The sequence below is a fragment of the Bos mutus genome, chromosome 1, assembly GCF_027580195.1.
Source record: "Bos mutus isolate GX-2022 chromosome 1, NWIPB_WYAK_1.1, whole genome shotgun sequence".
Taxonomy (NCBI): Eukaryota; Metazoa; Chordata; class Mammalia; order Artiodactyla; family Bovidae; genus Bos; species Bos mutus.
The window spans coordinates 82,900,890-82,921,915 of NC_091617.1; the positions used below are offsets into that span (position 1 = coordinate 82,900,890).

A 21,026-nucleotide genomic window follows, 5' to 3' on the forward strand; every position below is an offset into this window, starting at 1 on the left:
GATCAGAACCAAGCCTTGGTGATAATTCAGAGATCAGCACAGGTAAACTTTTATCCCTAAGGGTATAGATTTTTAAATTGCTAGCACTTCACTTTCACTTTCCACTTTCATTGGAGAAGGAAATGGCAACCCACTCCAGTGTTCTTGCCTGGAGAATCCCATGGACGGAGAAACCTGGTAGGTTGCAGTCCATGGGGTAGCACAGAGTCGGGCACGACTGCAGCGACTTAGCAGCAGCAGCAGCACCACTTAGGAAGCCTCAAAAGCTTTAAAACAAAGAAAGAAAGAAAGAAAAAGGAAAAGCATAAAAGAGAATGGCAGAGTGCATTGAAAGTAGTTAGGTATCATTTTGTGAAATTTTAAGTTTTGTGTGTAAATACCTTCAGGGTTGTAAAGTAAAATGCATTTCTGTTGTAAAGTAAAATGCAAAAAAGTGAGGAATACTGCTGTAAGGGCTAGATCAATATTGGTAATTTGCCCCTTGGTTTGGGTGGTCATGGCAGACTGAATGAATACTCTAGGGTAGGATGAAAGAAGACTCTTGAGCGTCCCTTGGACTGAAAGGAGATCAAAACAGTCAATCCTAAAGGAAATCAACCCTGAATATTCATTGGAAGGACTGATGCTGAAGCTGAAGCTCCAATACCGATACTGAAGGACTGAAGCTGAAACTCCAAAAATCCCCCTGATGTGAAAAGCCGACTCATTGGAAAAGATTGATGCTAGGAAAGATTGAAGGTAGGAGCAGAAGGGGACGACAGAGGACAAGATGGTTGAATGGCATCACCAATTCAATGGACATGAGTTTGAGCAAACTCTGGGAGATAGTGAAGGAAAAGGGAAGCCTAGCGGGCTGCAGTCCATGGGGTTGCAAAGTCAGACAAGATTGAGTGACTGAACAATAACAAGGGTGAGAGACAGCAAGAAACATCCGTTTCTGATGGTGGCATCTGCTTACACTTTGCAAAACTGCTTTCATTGGGGAGGTGGAGTGGGGGAGGGGCACTTCCTCTCAGTCTTAACTGTGCTCACTTAGGTAAGGCCCAGCTCTGAAGGCCCAGCCTTCTGCCTCTTCCACAATACACAAAGAAGGAACTGGAAGCTTCATGCAAAGTAACAGAGAATCTCTAACGGCAGATTTTAAGACAGCTTAAGTGTTTAAGAATTCTAAGAAAAATCTCAATTGAAACTAATTTGCTGTTTCTATTCCAAGAGATCCCGGGAAGGAAACAAAAAGAAGAGTAACCTTTGGAACCACAGGCAAAACTAGCTTCCCATTTCTGAGCAGCTGCACTCACTATGTTCCAAGGGCAGCTTTGCTTTGCACCTATTCATGGTTGTCTACAAGACGGAGCTTCTTGCTAGACAATCAGCCCACCTGCCCAACTCTGCCAGCACCCACTTGCACCCTGGACTCATAGAGGCCCTACTCTCTCTCCCATGAATGTGTGCTAATCTGGATGAGCAACAACTATAGCAGCAACACTCTATCACTATCTGTCACCAAACAGCCAGCCCATAACACTTGTTTTGTCCCCTTCCACCCTACCACGTGTATATTTCCTTCATTTTCCTATACTCCTTCAACTGTTCCCAATTGGCCTCTAAGAGTCACAACTGCTTTCTGAAAAATTACAAAGAACTAGTCATGAAGCCAACAACCCACACTACTTCTTTAGGCTCAGAACAGTGTGTGAAGTTCTAAGACACAGTTTCTCCACCCACAGCTGCTTGAACTGTTGGAGCCACTGTTTACATCAGTCACAACCAAATCTCCCTGATGTGATGATGTGAGTGTTGATGTGATGAGGGGAAGATCTGGGAATTCATAGAACCCGGCTTCTCTAATAACAAAAGAACACCCCCACTCCTCCAAAGTGAACTTAGTTATTAGGATGGCTTTTTCCAACCAAAAGCAAAAGTACCTCCATGATCTAAATTCATCTGTTAAAACTAAACAACATTGTCCCAACCCTGGTGTTGCTGATGGAGACCATTCATAGGCAATCAAGGCTCACCCTTCTGGTTCACACTGTCATAAAGCTTCTCTAAGGCACATCTTCTAGCTTCTGTATTCACAGTGCTAGGCTGGGGGCTACAGTGAAGCCCACAGGCCTGCCTGACCTAGAGAAAGAAAACGCTGGACCTAACAGGAAACAAAGCGATCCCAATACTGAATGTGAGCTCAGCAACCATCTACAACAGAATGCTGTGGGTGCAGCTTCCTTTGTGCCCACAGTGCAGCTGGGTGACCAATCAACTGTCGAAACCAGGGCTGCCCGGTTTGGGGCCAGGTTTATTGTATAACCTTAGGCACCCCTCACTGCACTCTGCTGCAGTGACTCAATCTGTAAACTGGGGGCAAAGATCAAAGTATTGTTACTGAGCGAATACAAAAATTACAGATGACTTCAGAGCCTGCTGAAAATAGGAAACAGGGAAGGCTCTACGAGAGAACAGGACAAAGAGCTCCTTAGGGGAAAATATGCAAATATCTGGAATATAACTTGGGTTTGCTTCTGTCTGGATTGAGAGGAAGGTATAGATATCCTCAGTTTTCTCTTTCCTAAAGAAGTAGTCAGAAGAATAAGAAGTTTGAGTGGATAAGAAGTTGAGTAGGAATATCAAAAGAATGTGGCAGACCTCACCCCAAATACTTTTCAGTCTGGGAGCTGTGCCCCTCAACCACTCAAGAATATTTCTTCACAAGAGAGCTCTTCAAACTTCTCTGATTAAAAACAGAAAACAAAACAATTAATGCATCTAGAGGCTACAGGTTTCCCAAAATGAACCCTGACTTTTCTCTGCTTCATTCCTGCTGTCAACTCATTTCTTTGTTGAGTTTACTTTTGTAATCCTAAAGTATTATGCAGAACCTGCTACAAATTTTGAAGTTTTAGTTAAGATGATGAGGTTGGCATTTTAATTTCAAGTTAAACAACCCCAATGTTGTTTCAGTTAATTTCAGTGTCCAATGTTTCAGTTAATCCTACAAGTGTGTGTGTGTGTTTGCTATAGAAATACACCGGGCATGGCGGCAGTCATGAGGTAGTATTTTCTGGTCTCTGCTCTGAAAGCACCAACAATCTAGTTGAGACAAGACTCACAGCATGCATGTGGAAACACAGTTCCCCTGGACAACAACAGGCATGTCACAGTAAGGTTCACTCTGTATGTCAGCACCAATCTGGGTCATACCTGCTCTAGGCACAATAGGAGTGTCCCTGGGAGGAGAAATCAGTGACAGCTAGATCACAAGGGCCTAGGATGATCAGGATTTAGGTGGTTGCAGAAGGACAAGGAAGCAGTTTCAGGCAACAAAGGAAAGAAATACAATATGGCAAATATTTGAGAAACAGGCCTGTATTAATATTTGAAAGCAGGGAGGCTGGGGTGTACTTATGGAGAACCTTGAAAATAAGGCAGAGAAGACAGTGAGTGCCCAGGGCAGCAAGTCCTTTTTGTTTTTAGTGATAACTCCCTTGTCAATATTTATTAAGCTTTATGCAGAAATCTGGCAGTGGTACGAAGGATGCAGGATTCCTAGAGATCAGACTCTGGGTAATATCAGGACCTTGTACTGAAGCAGGCAGGCTTCTCTGGTGGCTCAGCCTGTAAAGAATCCACCTGAAAAGCAGGAGACTGGGGTTTGGTCCCTGGGTTGGGAAGATCCCCTGGAGAAGAGAATGGCTACCCAGTCCAGTATTCTTGCCTGGAGAATCCCACGGACAGAGGAGCCTGGTGGGCTACAGTCCACGGGGTCAGAGAGAGTCAGACATGACTGAGAAGCAGAGCACACACATACTAAAGCAAGATGAGGTAAAAGGGGTCTAGTCCAAGATGGTGGAGGTAGGGAGGGAAGGAAGGGATAAAGATGACCTTCTTGACTCTGTGGGAGAAGAAGAGAGTGGGATGATCTGAGAGAATAGCACTGAAACATGTATATTATCATATGTGAAACAGATTACCAGTCCAGGTTCGATGTATGAGACAGGGTGCTCAGGGCTGGTGCACTGGGATGATCCAGAGGGATGGGATGGGGAGGGAGGTGCGAGGGGGGTTCAGGATGGGGAACACATGTACACCCATGGCTGATTCATGTCAATGTATGGCAAAACCCACTACAATATGGTAAAGTAATTAGCCTCCAATTAAAATAAATAATTTTTTCTAAAAAAGCCTCAGTGGCATGTGATGAGTGACCTGGGACAGGGAGTAAAGGAGAGGAGAAAAATCTAGGTTCAAGCATTACTGACAAAGGAGGGAAAACTGGTTTCCTGAGTCAGGAATGAGGTGGCAACACATTTGCTTTTAAGCTGTGTTGATGGAGATGTTAAGAGAGACAGCAAGTAGGTAAGCCCAGCAGGTAATCTGAGCCTGGAAGCAGACAGCACTGAAATCCAGCGGGCGCCCTGAATTATAAAGACAATGGCGGCCATGAACATGGGTGAACTCTCAAGGAAGAAGAGCTGAGCAAAGGCCCAGAGGAATAGTCAACTCAGGGGAAGGAGACAATGGAGGAGTCAAAGAAAAGAGAAACTATTTTAAAGGGCTGGTTCATCAGAAAGTTTAGATGGGGTAATAAAGGTCAAGGGAAACAGTCAGAAGGCAGGGCAGACAAGGCCTGTCATGGAGCTCAAGTGGGAAGACAGACCTGGAGCAAACAGTGAGCGCTGTGCTGGGAGCCCGGGGGCTCTCAAGGCTGGGCGTAGGTGGGGCTGGGGAAGGCATCTTCCGGGAAAAGCAGCAGCACTAAATTCAGACCAGAGTAATGGTAACTAGAGAAAGCCAGTGGGTTTGAATTAAAAAACATCTATTTGTTTTTTGTTTCTAATTAAGAAACACCTATTTGTTTCTTAACCACTATTTTAGACCACCATTGTAATGCATTAACAACATCCAATCTTAGAGAAACCATATTTCTACATCTTACCTAGAGGACATGTGACACTCAGAAGTCCAAGGAGCCCTTGTTTTATGGTGTAGATGTTTGTTCACACTCGCTTCCCACACACTGAAGACAACTTACCAGCAGGAAAGTTGTGTGGCTTACCAGCAGTCATTTATGTGGCTTTACTTAGAACTGCATTATTCTGAAATTTCAAAGTCCAGTCTACTCCCTCTTCAGCCACAACCTCTAAGCATTCATCTGGAATCCTCTGCCCACCCGCTTCCTGCCCCCTAACACCCCTGGTCCATCCAGCTATCTCCTAACTTTTCTTCTACCCACTTCCCTGTCTCAGATGCAGGGTCACCTGGCACCTTTGCCCTCTTATCCCTGGTTCCTGTCCTTCCACCCCAGCAACCCCAGACCTTGGGTCATTCCCATATTCCCTATAATACCTGCCAGGCTCCTGGAGAAACATAACACAGCAGGCAGATAGCACCACCACACAGGGCGATATCCAGCTGTGGGCAGAGTGCTCAGTGCTGTCTGACTGTCCTCCATTTGTTACGGAGCTTCTCCCTCTCCCAGGCTCTTCACCAGCCATGTTGAATCTTCCCCTCTCTTCCTAGGACGATAGGAAGTGTCATGCTCACTCTTAGCTGACAACTTCCTCTCCTACTTCATAGAGAAAGTAAAAGATGTCACACACTTGTCACCATCTCATCCCATGTGTGCTTCCTCTTCAGGAATTCCCCGGGCTGGGCAGCACGCTCCGTTCCCTCTATAAAGCACACTGACCACTGTCAGGGGCCAGGCTAGGGAGAGGCAAGGGAAGCACTCATTTGGGGCACAAAGTTTAAAAGTGATAAAAATATGACTATAAACTAATGTTGCTCCTCCAGCAAGTCTCAGGTTTTTTTTTTTTTTTAAGCCTCACTACTTGATACTTTTAAGCTTAAGTTTTCATGACTTAAAGTCCCATGTGAGACACAACTTTTGGTTCCTTTCCAGACATAACTCAAAGAAAAGAAAGATAACATTTTCTTTCTCATCTTTATGTTACATTTTGTTTTACATTCCAAGTATTTTTTTTTTCCTGGCTTGCTCTGATCATTTATTCCCTATTAAACATAGGTAGGATAAATCCTCAGGAACCAAACTGTCATGTTAAAGAAATCAGGTATAAAAAGCCCTGAATTTACCAGAAAGGCCATGATTTGATCTTCATAGATTTTTTTCTTAGTAAAATAGTATTTGGTCCTAAGAAACACAACTGGTTACTGTTTAGCACTAATTCTCTTTCTTTTTGCTCAATAAGGTGGCAACCTGAAATGTGAATGTACAACTCACATTTTAAGTGGGAAAAATGAGATATTCTCTCAATTATATTTTATTCTTTAATAAAATTTAAGTGTATTCAATATAAAGCTATAAAAAAAGGACACATTCCATGCAACAGCTATCTTTAAGTGTTTATGTGACTGTGACTAGCTATGAAACTTAAGCTCAAGCTCTGGGCAAAGATTAAAAGTCATGTGGAATTGTTATTCCTCCACAAAGAATACACTTTAGAATTAATTCTTGATCCACTGTTAGTCCGAAGGCTTTAAATTCCAGCTCTGCAAGCATGGATCTGAGACAATGGGAAAAGTTGGTTATGAAATGTATAGTGTGAATCTAGTAAATTGCTCTCCACTTACATAAACTATGCTATATATTTCTTTATAAGCTAAACATGGTTGTCGATTTCTGTTTGCTGGTTGTGGGAATACTAAACACAGGAAAATACAAAATGAACAAACAAGTAAAGACAGGCTCCAAGTAAAGATAAGCACTAAGGAAACTGACAGAGAGATTGTAGAGTATTATCATATTTCAGAGGAATTATATTAAAGGTTGCTAACATTTCCCAGTAACCAGTTTGATTATACAGAATTTGACACAAACAAAAGAGCTGAAATATAAAGAGAGTCTTGGAGAGGTCACGCACTTGCTTTTCTAAGCCTGGCCTTCTGTGTTCATTCTTGAGGCATATTTGTTGGGTTGACAGGGTTGCCAGTTCTTATAAATATGATTTTTGTCAGTTTTGTTCTTGCCTACTTAAGGAACAAACTTCTCCTTATGCCTAGTGTAGCAACAGTTGCTAACATGGTATGTTTAGTGCGCACCAGGATCTGTTCAGAAAGCTTTACATAGACAGTAACTCTCTCTCACAACAACCTATGAGGGAGAAGTTATCTCCCCTTTTTTCAGAAGAAGAAACGGAGGCACCAGAACATGGTGTTAACCCTGTAACCTCCATGAATTCCAGACCCTGTGGCAGCTCAAAAGCAGATGGTCCTTTACAGCCCTGTCCTGAATTCCTGACCTGCTCTTCCTAGTGTGATGGAAAGACAGAGAAGCTGGTGGGGCAGAACTAAGAGAACCAACCCTAGAAGGGAAAAGATTTGCTTCCCTGTCTGAAGTTTGGAGTCATTTATGTTTTGCTACCACCTGCATTTCACCAGAACTTGTTTTCATTTCCTTTGTAGCACACCCTATTCCCAACCTTCTATCCCGTTTCCCTCCTTCCTTTCCTTGATCCCAGTAGCACCAGACAATGGGCAAAAGTGACAGTTTGAGTCACTTTGGGTACAAAAAGTCTTTCTTGCACGTGGAAGATTGGAGTATTTAAGGGAGGAGATTCAAAGTGGTACATGTGTGCTAATAAGTCGCTTCAGTGCTGTCTGACTTTGTACGACCCTGTGGACCACAGCCTGCTAGGCTCCTCTGCCCATAGGATTCTCCAGGCAAGAATACTGGAGTGGGTTGCCGTGCCCTCTTCCAGGGGATCTTACCAACCCAGGGATCAAACCCACATCTCTTACATCTTCTGCATTGGCAGGTGGGTTCTTTACCACTAGGGCCACCTGGAAAGCCCTCAAAGTGGTAGAAGGAAGTAAAGAAAAAGTAAGTAGGGAAGGAGAAGAGAGTAAAATGTACTCAGAGAGGATGTTTTAAGCAAGTATTCAATGAATAAGTATTGGATGAGATGAAAGCAGAGGAGTCATACACAGCTGACGTTAAATTATAATATGAAAAATAGTGATTTCAAAATATGGTGACAATATAACCTGATATAAACCTGCTATATAAGCTATACACTTTGGCCTATTATCCAGTGGCAAAATGTGTCCTGTTCTGAAGGCAATAACAAAAAAAATAATAATGGTGTAAAACCTAAGATACACACACACATATATATTACATTTCCATCTCAGTTGATCAACATTTATTATAATAAGTAAATTGCCATTTAAACACCTGCCCTGTCCTAGATAATATGCTGTACAGCCCTGAAAGTAGGTAATACCTACATTTAAGTCATTCAACAAGTATTAATTTATCACATACTCTGTGGTAGGCGACAGGCAGGATGCTGAGAGGGCTTCAGAGATGTTTCCAGTGTAGATCCACTAACAGAGTAAAAAATTGTTCCAGTGCAACCTGGAATCTGGCGGTGGGGGGCGGTTGGTGGGGGGGAGGGGCAGGCGGGCAAGAGAATAGGAAAATCAAGTGTGAAGGTGAACAAAAATAATTTATATCCTAGTGCTCCCATTTACTAGTCACATGAGCTTGACTTGTCTTTAAACCTTGTACCAACAGTGTTTTCTGAGGATCATTTTAGATATCTACTGACAAAATGTGGTCCAGATCAAGTGTTTGATATATGTTAATTTCCTTTCTCTAAAATTGTTCATACATCTTTACCATGATGGTTTAGTTAATAGATGGCTGATATTCTTTAGGGGTTATTTTCCTTTCAAAGTGATGAGCTGTACTCTTAATATTCTTCTCAAAAACTTTTATTAGATATGAGTTTTTCAAAGTTCTGATCTGATTGCTAATGGCCATTAAGACACCTCAAACACTATTGTGACTGAAAACAAAGGTATCATTCCTAATTGAACATGGTCTTCCATTATCCTTGACAGGAAAGAACAATATGGTTCCCACAAGCACTTAAGAATACACTTCAAATACCACAGCCAAAAGATTGTAAGGTCGTGTAAAATATAGAGAAGGGAACCTGAGTCAACTTTTTAACTTACTTTTCTTAGACCACAATCAAAAAGTTGTTGAAGGAGTTGTAGAAAAGGAATAAGAGATAAAATATGAAATTTCAGGGAATTTTAAGCTGTGTAATAGTACCCTGAACTTAGAATTTAGGGAGCTTATTGCCTGCAGACTTAGAGGAACACTCCTTTCTGTTAAAAAAAAAAAAAACTGGCTTCTAGTGTTATAAGCTTCACTATGGAAGATAAATCTTAAAAATAAGTTACTGGTCAAAGCCAGTCTCTGAATTTCTAGCATTTAAATGTAAAGAAATCACTTGCTTTTTCAGAGTTTACATCTCACCTGATTGAGTTGCTTATCTTTAAATATGAATTCTTCTATCTCTTTTATATATGCAAACTGTAAAAAAAAATTCTAGATTTACACTGTTCGGGCTAAATCTTTGCTGGCAGAAATTCTATATCTAATGGCAGAGCTCTTATAATAATTTGCTGTTCCCCAATTTCTGGAACATAGATTCAATGTATATTTCTCTTCACAAGATTATTCAACAATGGAATAAAATAATGGCTATGGAAGTATTCCCCCCAAAAAGTATCAGATCAGATCAGATCAGTCGCTCAGTCCAGTTGGACTCTTTGCGACCCCATGAATGGCCCATAAAATGCAAAGCTAAAATGTATTCAGTTGAGTATATACAATGTTCCAAATATACAAGGATACATTTTGTTACTTTAAGAGAACATTTCCTTCTGACTTGCTCCTAGTTTCTTTTTACTGCATCCTATGTTCTGATATGTAGATTATAGTGCAATTGGTTCTCAGAAAGAACTCTACCCTAACAATTTGAAAGTCACTGAGAGCAATGATTCTAGCCAAAGTGACCCATTTAAAAGGATGACCCATTTCAAAACCCATGAGTTATTATTCAAGCTGTTCTATATTTTAGAATTAGAAAGTTATTTCCTTTTCTTACAGGCTGATTTGAATCAGTCTTTTATAAAAGGGAAATTCTATCTCTATTTTAATTAAATATATAAGTTGACATTTTCCCTTGCTAAAGCCTGCACTTTATTTTGAAAATTCTTCTCCACCTTCTGATGATTTGTGTTTGTGTATGTGTATGGTCATGCCTCCTAATCATCCCTCATTTCTCATTCCTCAGAAACAGCCTCTTTGAGCTGCAGCTTGAACTCTCCCTGTCATAACACTCATTCCCATCTTCAGGTGTCACAGTGAGCCCCTGGCGACTGAGGTTAGTCAAACTGAGTCACCCTCATCCTCAAAGGGGCTCAGTAAACACTCATGGAGAGTCCCTGTGGGAGAGGAGATGGGAGAGAGAGAGAGAGAAAGCGGAAGAGGGGAGAATCATTTATGTATTTAATGGAAACATTTCAGATATTGAATTTATTGTTTTTAAAAGAAAAAGTTGACTCCCAAAAGCAGCCCCACCCCTGCGCAGTGACAAAATGTAAAATCTACTGTAAGTTTCTTATGAGAAAGTTAAAACCTCCTGTGCTTATAACCAGTCCCCCTTTCAGAAAGTTCAGGACAGGATCTTTTCAGCAGCACCACTTAATGCAACTACCTTCAATCTTCCTTTTCTGGGTCAGTTTCAGCTTCTCACATCCTTCTCCCTGCCCCCATAGGGACCAGGCAAAGTTTCCCAAAATAAAGGCACAGAGGAACAAATCCAGTTCTAATGTATGTGCTTTCATTAGAAAATTACCCTAAATTCGACCTCCAAGCCACCACCAGCCACCGAGTGGTACAACGTTGGTGTCCCTTTAACATGACCCATAACCTATGAAAATCGACCCTGGGAAAGAAAAATGTAGGGTGTGTAGTCAGAATCGGATGAAAAGTTCCTACGCTGGACCTACGTAAGGGGCATCTGAGTAAACAAATGACTCTGTCACTTCAGGAAGCAAAATAAAATTTGGCAAAGTCAAAGGAAAGCGTGGCCAGGACCTCCCCGCTTAGAAAGAGGTCTCGTTTCCCAGTTATCCCGCCTGCTACTTCCTTGTCTGTATTGCCCCAGCCAGTAACTCACCGAAAGCTTCCCCTGTCTGGCGGTTTCCCAACTTCTAACACGACGCAGGATCTCTATTCGAATTCACCCCTGCAGCCTAGGTGTGGGCGCAAGGTTGGGGGCCGCTCAGCCGGAAACCGAGGCCCGCAGGGCGCGGCGTTCCGCTCCCGGCTCCCGAGCTCCGGCCGGTTTCGGCATCGCGGCGCGGCGGCCGCCTAGTTGGAGCTCCTAGGAATGGGGACCGGCTCTGGGGAACTTCACCCTCCCCACCGCCCCGGGGCTCCGGGCCCCCCAGCCTACCTGCTGCATCTGGATGGAGGCTCGGCCCGGGGTCGCGGTCGCCAAACGCCCGCCCGCAGGCCCGAATGAACAAAGGCGCCCCGGGGAAGGAACGTGCCTCTTTCCCCGCCGCACTCTCGGGCGGCGGGCAGCCCCTGCACCGCTGCGGATAGGGCGGCCCCAGCTTCCCGACGCCCGGCCGCGCTCGCTCCGGACCAGGGCCGCGAGCCGGCGCCAAGCCCGGTGTCAGCTACAGCCTCGCCTCCCCGGCCCCAGAGCTCATTCCAACCTGAAGTCCTGGAGTCGCCGTGCGAGCGACTCTCCTCCCCTCTCGGCCCTGGCGATCTCGCCTGGTCCAGAGGAAGCAGAACAGACTCCTTTCCCGCAGCCCGGGAGCCGCTCCGGCTGGGAGGCGCGGCGAGGCGGCCGGGCCGGGCAGGGGCGGGGCGGAGGCCAGGCCGGCCAGGAGCCCTTGCTGCGGACCGAGGGAATCCGTCTCCCCTCACAAAGAACAAACCAGATGAGGAGTTGCGAATTATCCCCGCCGAGCGGGCTGGAACTTTCCCCATTTAGTGATCCGGAAGAGAAGCCTACATTTCCAACCTACAGGGGGCCTGGGCCCCAGTTAGGATGCGGTGGGATGCGGAGCAGTTTAAAAAGAGTACGATTGATCACACATATTAATTCCATATGAAACAACTGATCCTCCATATACTTTTCATTAGGAGGCAGAATTTGTTGGACAAGTGATCATTCGTTCAGAACACGCAACGGTTTACTCATCTACTGGAGATAAGTTTTGACTGATTGAGTTGCAGTTCTCTGAGCACCTTATTTTCCTTTTCAGAGCGAGAGTTCTAAGGGCAAGCTAGACTTTAAAAGATCTCTAGTCACACCACTTACCACACCCGCCTCCCCGCCCCCCGCCCGGAGCTTCAGGGAGCCTCAGTGACAAAAGAAGGAAACTCAATTTTACTGCATACAGTTTTTCGACAGCGGTTCGTTTCAGGAATGCAATGGGCCGGTGGGAGAGACTCACTCCGCCCCCCAATGAGTTTACTTTCAAGCCCAGCTTAATTTCAAAGAAAACTTAAAGCAAAACTCACCAGGACCAGTTCCTTAAACTCCCAAATCGCAGGTCGGCACTCCGCCGGCATGGGAACTAAAGTCATTGGTCTCCGGAACAAAACTTACTCGTTTTAAATTTTAGGCAGGGGCTGGGGAGTTGGCTCTTGGCTGGGCTCGCTACCACAGCGGGAAGCGGGCTGGAGCCGGCTGAAAGCTGGGGGACCCAATCAGGGGCTCCCGGCGGAGGGCGGGGGCGCGGCCAGTGTGCAGCGTGCTGTGTTTCCTGCACTTCTTGGCGTCACTCCGAAGCCCAGCCTGGCCTGCCCGGTAGCCACCACCCCAGCGTGTAAGTGAGGGTGATGCGTCCCGCCTGTCTATTCCTGTCGGCGGAAGGCAGCTCCAGGAAGTGCTTCTCCACACCTCTTTAGTTAATTGAGATTATTTACTCAGATATCGGACTCGCCTGGTGGCTGATGGTAAAGCGTCTGCCTACAATGCGGGAGACCAGAGTTCAATCCCTGGGTTGGGAAGATCTCCTGGAGAAGGAAATGGCAACCCACTCCAGTATTCTTGCCTGGAAAATCCCATGGACGGAGGAAACTGTAGGCTACAGTCCATGGGGTCGCAGAGTCGGAAACGACTGAGCGACTTCACTACTCAGATCATCAACTATGAGCCAGGATCTGCTTTGAGGTGTTTTCCCCACTCAGAATACTTAATACACATAACAGACAAAATCAGAATATAAATTTCCACAGAAGGGAGGAAAGTATAAACAAATCGTTTTTTGGGGTTTGGTTTCTTATTCCCCAGATGTTGTTCTAGCATCCTCCTTATAGAACAAATATTGTCATTTAACAGTGGTGATATTTTGAACGACTTTGTAATTGTACAATATACATTTAAGAATATGACAGAAAAAAATTAACCCTTTTCTCCAGTAAAGTAAAAGCTTTGGATTTGTTATTGTAAAAGGAATGGCAGGTAATGACTTGAAAGCAGATTATGGAATCAATTTGAAACTGTAGACACAACATTGTACTTGTTATTTCTAGCTAGATTTTTAAAGAGGTTTTGTAATTGGTTTCTTTAGCTCCTTAGCATATGGAGCCATGCAATTATTTTCTTTTATATATTACCTATAGAGAGTGTGGCTTAGTATTGCTATTATCTACTCAGACCCAGTATTCCTATTATCTACTCATACCTCATTGCATGTTCTATCACTGACAGAAATATTTAGGTTTTTGACTTGTAAGGGAGTCACTGACAGTGACATAAATAAGCTAATTTATTGTTAGTACAGTGCAAATCACCCCCTTTTACCTATGCAAAACAAAATCCTAATGATAAACCCACAGATATTCCCCCTAGGTATCATCTGTATATGTCAGATTTATGTACAAATTTTCAGTTGCCATTATATGCCCATCAGATCATTTGGAACTAGGCCCACATAGGTGCAGGTATCACACATGTGTGTTCCACATGCTTGCACACATAGGACTGTGTCCTATACAAACTGACTGAAACATTGATAAATATATGTGAAAATTATGTATTCACATCGATCTATATGAAGATAGACAACCCAGACAGAGAGAGAAATGATTCACAAGTGAGTCAAGAGATTGGTGAAAGGATGTGGAGCTTCAGGTGAGAGGAGGGGAGAGGGTGTGGATAAGAGATGGGGATGAGCAAAGTGGTCCAGAATGCCTGCCAGCTGCCCACACATGCACAGGGAAGGCAGCTTTGTACATCTGGGAGGATTTCTTACAGCAAGCTGGTGCCCTGTCCCACCCCAGGAGGAGAAGAAGAGGATGATAGACTTCATGGTATAGAAAAAGTACTCTGTTTTATCTGGAGGGAGTGCATAAAATTTTTGAAATTAGTTGGAGATAAAATTAACTGATAGTAGCAAAGCCGACTTGACCATCACAAAGAATGAGGACAGTGTCACCTTGTCCTCGGTGTCCACAGTAGCTGCTTGTGAACCGAGTCAACTAAAATTAGATTTATAAATGACTTTTAATCTCACCATCAGGAATTTGCTTCACAAAGCACTAGAAAATTTAGGGAAGTGCTGGAAAAGAGAGACCTGTAGCATCAAGATGGTAAACTTGAAAGATGAGAGAAATTACAATTTGCATGTCAGATTTAGAAAGGAGAAGATAAGGCTAATAAAGAGCAGAAGGAGAAGAAAATGTAGGAGAGAGAACCAGAGAGTAAGGTATGTATTATTAGCTGTGGCGAAAGAAAACTGAAACGAGTACAAGAGAGATCCTGGGAGATAGTGGGAGCAAAAGAAACCCAAGAGAGAAGTGTTATTGAAATAAAGAAAGGAGAACTGATTGCTTAATGCCTAACACAGTTGAAGCATACCAACACAGTGCCAGGCTTGACTTGTTCCGTTGCCCTTTCTGTAGGGAGATTTTCTCACAGACCCTGTACAGGCACTGCCCCATGAATTTAGACATACCACAAGCTATGTGTTCTGAAGCCAGAAAGAGTTCATGCAAGGCTTGGGCTGCTAGAGAGGTGGGGGTGGAATCCTGACTTAGTTCCTGCTGGCTATGAGATCTGGGCAAGCGACCTAACTTCTCTGTGCCCCATGGTAATTCCTGCCTGGAAGGGTGCAGTGAGGACTGATCACAGAGCAGTAACATGCACGAAATGCTGAGCATGGCACCTCATGGCCTGGGTGGACAGGTTTCATTCTCATGTTCATTACGGGCTACAGAAAGCTCTTCTGGCTTGGTGAGCTGGTCTTCCTGCTCTATCTCATCAGCTTCATTGCCATAAAAAGACCTGCTATGTTTCACATCTCTAGAGATACATTTTCTGTTAATAGAGCATCAGCAGTTAATGCAACATCTCCTTCACTGCCTCCTCCTCCTTTGCTGCCTACCACCTCCTCCTACCCACACATATATCCTTCTGGGCATTCTTTTCTCACCATGTTTGCTCCTTGGTGATCTCATCCATTGCCTTTAATGCTTGATTTATATATCTAATCTAGAGTCTGAGCTCCAAACTGGAAAGTCTTCACTTAAGTGTGTCACATCAGTCTTAAGCTTAACAGGTCTAAAATGAGATATTCAAATACCTGTTTGTGAAATGATGAATGGATGGGTATTGGATGACCCCAAGAGCCAGAATCCTTCTCACCAGTGGACCCAACCCAGGGTGTTTGTTACATGTCAATAACAGTCAGTGGCATTTTATCACTGTATCAATATCTATGGATCTGTTTTCCCTACTCTTTGAATGACCTACACCTCTTAAAGGTGAAGATTACATCCTGCTCATCTCCAGTTCCCTTAAAAAACCCTTCTGCAATACATTGCAAAGAGTGAATATGTATTAACCACTGGTTGAATTCAATTTTTGCTGAATGCTGCCCACATTCATCAAAAGTTCAACCTTTTGGTCTAAGAAGCTTCATCCACAGAACAATGGCCCCAGTATACTTCGCCTTCCATGTCAACAAGGCCCAAATGCTGACACTGGAGGCACACTACCCCCTTTCCTACAGTTCTTGCTGTAGCTCTTGTGGTTGGGCACCATTCAACAGCCTGCCTCAGTTCTGGGATCTTGGCAGTTGTATGAAATCATACTAGGTACATCCAGAGCTGAAAGATGAAGGGAATTGACAGCACAAAGAGATACTCACCCACAGGCCATTCTAAGAACCCATTTTATGTTTTTCTCTTCTGCATGAGGGGGGGACCTCCTTAATATACCATCTCCTTCCACCAGTACATAAGGGCATCTTTCGTATGTGCATGCTTAGTTGCTCAGTCACATCTGACTCTTTGTGACCCTGTGGACCACAGCCTGCCAGGGTCCTCTGTCCATGGGATTTTTCTGGCAAGAATACCAGACTGAGTTGCCATTCCTCCTCCAGGGGATCTCCCCAACCCAGGGATCATCTCTCATACCCTAAAACCCTCAGCAGAGGTCCAACAGGGACAGGGACAGTCTTGGAGATGCAGGTCCTACTTGCTGTGACCCTCCTTGGTGCAGTAGCACTGTGCTACGGATTGAGTGGGCCTCACTTGGGGAAGGTAGTGGGGGCAAAGGATTGACATGTGGGAGTGAGGCTGGGACAGGTTTTCTTTCCATGTTGCAAAAGCTCAAACAGCACTTGTGACAATGACCTGGTACCAACTCCCTGCCAGTGATCCTCAGCATTTCTTCTCCCCTCTCCACCTAAAGATCAGACATTCACTTCACACTCCCAGAGCCATGCAGCATTCTATACAGATTCCAGGGGCTGCCTCTAACTCCATCTTTTTCTCTCCAAGCCAGGAGGGACACTTGGTACTTGTGTAAGGACACTCTTGAATGCTACCTGATTAACACTTACATCTTAAAAGACAATTGGCACTAGCCTTCCCACAGTTATCTAAACTGAGGAAAAGCTATTTGGGTCCTGTGATGAGATGGTACAGAGGAAAAGAAGAAAATCACAGTCCATGGAGATGTTCAGAAAATAGGTATTGACTATGATATGGGGGCTGCGTACTTGACTCAGATGCAATCATTTGTGATAGAAATTTTGCACTTAAATTTGGTTGCACTAATATTTAAGGGACAACCAAAATATAATTCTCTATTGCCCTTTTCTTAATAGTTAATAATTATTAAGCTCTCATTGCCTGCTTTATGGAGCATACATGGTTCAAATCCTATTCAAATTAATTCTAAAATGCAGTTATAAGCTTGCTTCAGATTTGTATTGAGTATTATTTAAAATATAGATCATTAGTTAGGAATTTAAAATGGCTATAGAGAGATTTTTCTTATAACAGCACTTCTCAAAAGCCAGTTCTAAAGTTCTTGATAAATCATGTTCTCTGAAAAAAATATACCTTTCAAAATGGATTATGGGCTGAGCCACCCCTTTTTCTCTAACCTGCTTACCTGTGTCCTTATTGTGTGAGCCCTGTCCCTTATGGAGACATGCTGCCGAGTCCGAATATTGGGTACTATTTCAGTGGACTGACATTCGCCCTTGACACACCAGTCTTTAGTTCTAGAGCTAGACATCCTGGACACGACCTCTTTCTGGCAGCACCAAGCCAGTAGTTTGACCTCAGTCAAGTCACTTAATGCTCTGAGTCCCAATTTCCTCTTCTGTGAAATGATAATAACAGTTAATACCTGCTCCTGCTTACAGAATTTGTGTCTGCTCCTTAAATCTACCATTCATCCATTCAGTAAATACTTATTGAGAATTTGCCTACTTGTAAGGTATGGGGACAAGGGATGGATGATAGGATATCTGTCCTGGAGGAGCTTTTTGTCAGGTGTTGAATGCATCAAGGAAGATGATATGCATATTTAAAAAATATGCATATTTAAAAAATAACTGTATGAGGTTAGCTATTATTTTTAAAATGGAAAATAAGGACTTCCCTGGTGGTCCAGTGGTTAAGAATCTGTCTACAATGCAGGGGACACAGGTTCAATCCCTGGTCTGGGAAGATCCCATGTGCTGTGGAGCAACTAAGCCTGTGCCACAACTAGAGAGTCAGTGCACCGCAAGAAAGATCCCACATGATGCAATGAAGGTCCTGTTGCATCTGGACCTGACACAGCCATGTAAATAAATGTTTAAAAAAAAAAAAAAGGAAAATAATGAGTGTTGATGAGGATGTGGAGACATTGGAACCCTGGTGCCTTGCTGGTGGGAATGTAAAACACTACAGTATGGTGGTTCCTCAAATGTTAAAAATAGAATTTAGCAATTTTACTTCTGGGTGTATACCCAAAGGAAGTGAAATCAATGACTCAACGGAGATTCACAAACTAATGTTCACGTTACTCCCAATAGCCAAAAGGCAGAAACAACCCAAGTGGCCATCAACAAGCGAGTGGATAAGCGAAATACGGTCTATGCAAACAATAGAAGATGTAAAGCCTTCAACAGGAATGAAATCTGATACTGCTACATCATGAATGAACTTTGAAAACATTGTGTTAAGTGAAATAAGCCAGATAAAAAATAATAAATGGTGTATGGTTCCACTTACCTAGGCAAAATGATAGAAACAGAAAATGGAGTGTGGAATGGAGGTTGCCAGGGCCTGGGAGTAGGAGGGACGTTGTTAGTCTTTGATGGGGACAGAGTTTCAGTTTGGGTTGATGAAAAAGTTCTACTGGTTGTGCACAACATTGTGAATATATTTTAATTCCACTGAATCATACACTTAAAAATCATTTAAATGGCAAATTTCAGGACTTCCCTGGTGGTCCAGTGGTTAAGACTCCACACTTCCAATGCAGGGGGCTGTGGGTTCTATCCCTGGTTGGGAACTAGAATCCGACAGGCCATGTGGCATGGGCAAAAAATTAAAAAATTAATGGAAATTTTTATGTAATATATATTTTACTGCAATTCTTAAAAATGGGAGGAATTCCCTGGCAGTCCAATGGTTAGGACTCCATCCTTTCACTGCCAAGAACCCTGGTTCATTCCCTGGTTGGGGAACTAAGATCCCACAAGCCGTGTGATACAGCCAAAAAGAAAAACAATTATAATTCCCAAAATACTACACGAATACAGGATTGTTAACTTGAATTAGGATAAATGGGATTGTGTTTGTAATCAATCCCTCTTTCAAAAAGTACAGTATGCATGAAATTACTTTGTCATTATTTATTATGTGATATTGAAAAGTGAGCACCCATCCAGATAAACTTTAATAGTTATTTGTGCCCCATCCTGCTCTAAAAAGAATTTAAGGTAGTTTACCCTAAACACATCAGAGTAATAAGATCAAATCCAGCTAACATCAGACCAAATATAGAAACTGAGATATAAAACAGGAGAAGGAGCTGATGGCACATCAGTAACTGAGCAAGACTTTCCACTGATGGCACATTAGTAGCTGTTAGCCTTCCAGAAGGTAGAGAACTATTATATTCATCAGACCTTTTATTAATGCTTAAAGAATCACTAATTTCAACATGGTCATCTTATGGATCCATAGTGTTTCATATTGTTACCATTTATAGTTCTGGGAATTTATTAAACAGTTATGGAACACCTAATCAAACAGAAGAAGGATGTGGAACTAAGAGCATGTTTTTGTACGTCTGAAGCCTCAGGACCTATTCTGTGCTGAACAAAACAGGCTCCTGACATTCCCTGCCCTGTTGGCCAACTCAGTCTCCTGCACCTTTCCCTGGGTCCCACCACCACCTGGCACAATGACCATCTCCTGCATTCGTGCTCCCCCTGCCTCCCACACTCCCCACCCAGACCCTGCCCCAGCAGCCTGGTTCTCACAGGACCCTGCATGTAGCCAGGACTCCTAGCCCCTACTCCTGTTTCCTCCTTCCTGGGTCACCCTCCTGTCTTGCTGCAAGTCCTCACTTCTTACCCAGAGGACAGTTCAGATCTCACCTCCAGGACCTCTCCAGCCCACGCCGATTCCTTCTCCTTGCCATCCTACTGTGCATGCAGTCACACATTAACTGAAAAGCTTATGACCTTTGCTTTTTTTCTTGTGAGAAATGAGAAGCAAGGTGTGATTAAACCAAAGATCATTTCATATATCTTATTCAAGATGATAAGATATACAAATTCAGGAAGTGGCATTGAAACATATTCATTACCATATAGAAAATTAGATAGCCAGTGACAATTTGCTGTATGACTCAGGGAGCTCAACTCTGTGCTCTGTGGCAACCTACATGGGTAGGATGGGCCGGAAGGTGGGAGGGTGGTTCAGGAAGTAGGGGACATATGTATACCTGTGGGCAATTTATGTTGATGTATGGCAGAAGCCAACACAACATTGTAAAACAATTATTCTCCAATTAAAAATAAATTTTTAGAAAAGATGATAAGATATTTAGCAAATGACCTATGAGAGCCAGTAGGGATACTCGAGCTGATCTAATCCATGAAGAAATGGAGACCCCAAGAAAGAAAATGGCTTGTTCAAAGCTACCCTGCATATTAGAAGCAGAGATAGACCTGGAAACCTATTTTTCTGAAACTCAGTATTGTTATATCATCATGCTAGTTTCATTTCAATTTGTGTTTTATTTCATAATCAGCAAACAGAATTTTAAATGCATCCCCAAACGTAGGTCAAGAGGGGCAACATAATGTGTTAGCAAAAACATTGACTTTGCCAAAGCCAAAGACATCGGGCAAGTCCATGCATGGCTCTGGGCCCTTCTTTTTCCACTTGTAAAATAAGGATTAACTGATGGCTTTTTTTGTTTTCTTTGACCATATTGCTCCTCATCCTGAATCTTGTTGTTGTTCAGTCACTCAGTTGTGTCTGACTCATTGCCACCCCATGGACTGCAGCTTGCCAGGCTTCCCTGTCCTTTACTATCTCCCAGAGTTTGCTCAAACTCATGTCCATTGAGTCAATGATGCCACCCAACCATCAACAATCTCATCTTCTGTCTCCCTCTTCTCCTCCTGTCTTCAATCTTTCGCAGCATCTGGATCATTCTGAATCTTTCGATCTGTATTTACCTTTTGAGCAAGCACCCTAAGAAAATTCTTTTCACATGAATGGAGAGTCTTGAAATCCTGGGAGGAACATTGACAGTTGTGGGCAATTGAAAGCTATTTTAAGGTTTTTAAGACAGAGAATGATGGCATAATGGACTTGGAGCTTTAGGAAGGGCATAAACTGGTGGTCTGTGTAATAGATTGATGGGAATGAGATC

The 21,026-nt window shown here is 43.3% G+C and overlaps 2 protein-coding genes across 8 annotated transcripts in view; one reads left to right on the forward strand and one right to left on the reverse strand.

Moving 5' to 3' along the window:
* B3GNT5 (UDP-GlcNAc:betaGal beta-1,3-N-acetylglucosaminyltransferase 5) overlaps positions 1 to 12,698 on the reverse strand; it is a 76,068-nt gene extending 63,370 nt beyond the window's left edge. Inside the window, exons 1-2 of one of the 7 annotated variants that reach the window (XM_070372855.1) lie at positions 11,277 to 11,538; positions 10,998 to 11,073 (exon numbers count right to left, since the gene is read on the reverse strand). The gene's annotated coding sequence lies outside the window, so the exon portion shown is untranslated. The other 6 variants (XR_001351353.2, XM_005892538.3, XM_070372846.1 and 3 more) reach the window with 6 other exon arrangements.
* Positions 1 to 21,026, forward strand: part of MCF2L2 (MCF.2 cell line derived transforming sequence-like 2) — a 265,716-nt gene that overhangs the window by 161,347 nt on the left and 83,343 nt on the right. The gene's annotated exons all lie outside the window — the stretch shown is intronic.